Source organism: Sinocyclocheilus grahami, unplaced genomic scaffold, assembly GCF_001515645.1.
Source record: "Sinocyclocheilus grahami isolate Dianchi unplaced genomic scaffold, SAMN03320097.WGS_v1.1 scaffold1161.1, whole genome shotgun sequence".
Classification (NCBI taxonomy): Eukaryota; Metazoa; Chordata; class Actinopteri; order Cypriniformes; family Cyprinidae; genus Sinocyclocheilus; species Sinocyclocheilus grahami.
In genome coordinates this window covers 1,106-3,858 of record NW_015506340.1, presented here as the reverse complement: position 1 = coordinate 3,858, position 2,753 = coordinate 1,106, and positions in this window count along the sequence as shown.

Below are 2,753 nucleotides of genomic sequence, written 5' to 3'. Positions count from 1 at the left end.
AGACAGAAATGTAATTACCACGATCAAGGTGCAGATACGTAGCAAGGAGATCGGTAAAATAATCCATGTGACATCAGGGGTTCAACCGTAATATTACAAAGCTACGAGAATACTTTTTGTGCGCAAAAGAAAACAAAAATAACGGTTGAAATAACGGATTATTTTACCGATCTCCTTGCTACGTCTTTGGACCTTGATCGTGGTAATTACATTGCTGTCTATGGGAGGGTCAGAGAGCTCTCAGAATTCATCAAAAATATCTTAATTTGTGTTCTGAAGATGAATGAAGGTCTTACGGGTTTGGAACAACATGAGGGCGAGTAATTAATGACTGAATTTTCATTTTTGGGTGAAGTAACCCTTTAATGTGTTCTTTCTCGTATGCCACAATGTTCAGATTTGATAGGGAACAGCAAAAGTTTAACCTTTTGCCCCTTTACAGAAAATAAAAGCATTTCAAAATAAAGGTCCTGTTTTTTGTGATCTTTCCCATTCACTCTGAATGGCCAGTCATTTTTGACCGGGAACACCACAAGTGTGACTTTGTGCCATTTTGTACAAAATTAAAGCCTTTCAAAACAAACTCCCTGATTAAACATAAAAGCACACTATTGTGATAAACAGTGCAAATTTTCATCAGTTTTTATTTAATATTGTGAAAATTATTCATAAACAATGCTTTTTTCACTCAAAAAATTAGGTGCCTACTCTCAGATAAATGAGGCCTACGATTAATCAGAAGCAAATATAAATACAAAACCAGTCCTAAATGAAAGAAAAGAAGTGACAAAAAGATTGAATCCAATATTTGATGATAATATAGCATAATGAGTGATTTATAAGCAATCTTTTGAGGCCGGGTCATTTTTGCTCTGGAACATCAAAAGTGTGATAGGGTTTTGAAAACAACACAAGGGTTAAAAAGTTAAATACTGTACATGTATAGGCTATTTTTCCTATATAATTATGTTTTACATACACATATTATCACAGAACATGCTAACCTGTTACTTATTTATAGTCAACGTTTAATTCTCATCATGCAGTGTATTATTACTACAATTACTACTGAACAATTACTTCTGAAAATCACAAAAAAAATGTGTAGTAAATAATCAAAATTATTGCCAGAACCAAAGCAACAGCAACAGCAACAGCAACAACAATAACAACAATAGTATTTACGGATAAATCACAAAGCCCGCAGAAAGAAATGGCTCTCCTCTGAACCGGCTGAGGCACTGAGTCATCAGGGATTAAGAGATCACTTTCTGCATCCTGTAGATCTAGTAGGTCTGTAGATAGAAGTGGATTTCCATGATCTTCTGCAAAAATACAAAAGACAATTTATACAGAATATAATATCATAGACCTTTATTTATTTTAGAATTATAATTATTAATTACAGTGTCACACTGTAAAAGTGAAAATTTCACTGAATAATGAAAACTGTAAAGCTTGGAATACTTACTTTTCAAGTAATAATATAAAGTCTGCTTCTGGAAGGAAAATTAATACATCAATATATCTGTATTTACTGATATATATATATATAAATATATATAAAGAAATGTAAAGAATGGTTAAAATGGATACTACATATTAAGGACACAAACTTAAAACGGTGTTTTATTAGACAAACTCATCAAATAGTGCCTTACAAAACAGAAACTATGTTTTTTTAAAACATCTGTTTAAGCTGCTCAGTAGCCTACTGTAAAGGGCTGTATCTAAAGGCAGGAAATCTTCAAATCCTATACAGCATGCTTAGTCGCATCATGTCTATGCCTTGCCTTCATCTGATCCAGTTCAGAAGGCATGTTTTTTAACGACACTGATGTGTTTTTATTTTTTTAATTGCTTTTAATCAGTATCTACCTTTGTTATGTTTCACCCGTTTCCGGCAACCCAAGAGACCTCCGCTTGCGCTCGAAAATGATCCTTCAGCTGTTTCTTTGAAACTGGCCTCCGTATTGCAAAGGCTGCCTCTGCTTTTAGAGACGCAGACAAAAGCGAACGAATTTTTTCTACTTGCAAGTTTAGAGAATGAATTTTCTGTGGTGATTGCAGTGTATAGTTACAACAAAACATCACGAGTCGGAGCCAGGGCACCTACATCACTTTCACATTTGCTTTCGAAATTCATATTCTTGAAAAGTGGGACAAAACAGGGTTCAAAATTGAAAAAAATAAAACCTTGTACTCAGACAAATGAAACTACATTTATGCATCTTATATGTACTAAGCTAACTGTACAAAGTACAAAAACCTGTGAGCTTAATCATCTGCTTAACCCAAGTTTACTCTTCTACGGTTTTATTAATGCATATTCATTCCAACTGGTGTTTAAACTTTTACTCATCCCACTTTTAAAATCTCATAAACACATTCACAAATAATAATGTAAAGTTTATACGAATCTTCCAGTGAGAGGGATATTTGGAAATCATCAAAATACACGAAGGACATACATTTGTTTCTTGCCGAGTTTATCATCAAAAGGCTAAGATTGATGTATTGAGGATTGATGAGAATAGGTCAAGAACCACTGTTTCTAAAATCCTGCAGTACCGGTTTCAGGACTGCATTTCTAGGACCCTATTTCTTCGTGACAGCGCCACCTAGCAGCCAATTCTACTACTAATTCAGACCTATTCGGCCTCGATAATGCGGAGGATCATACTACTTGGAGAGCTAATACTATGTATAAATTGTTGCTTAATTCCAAATAAATAGATTATGATCCACAAATA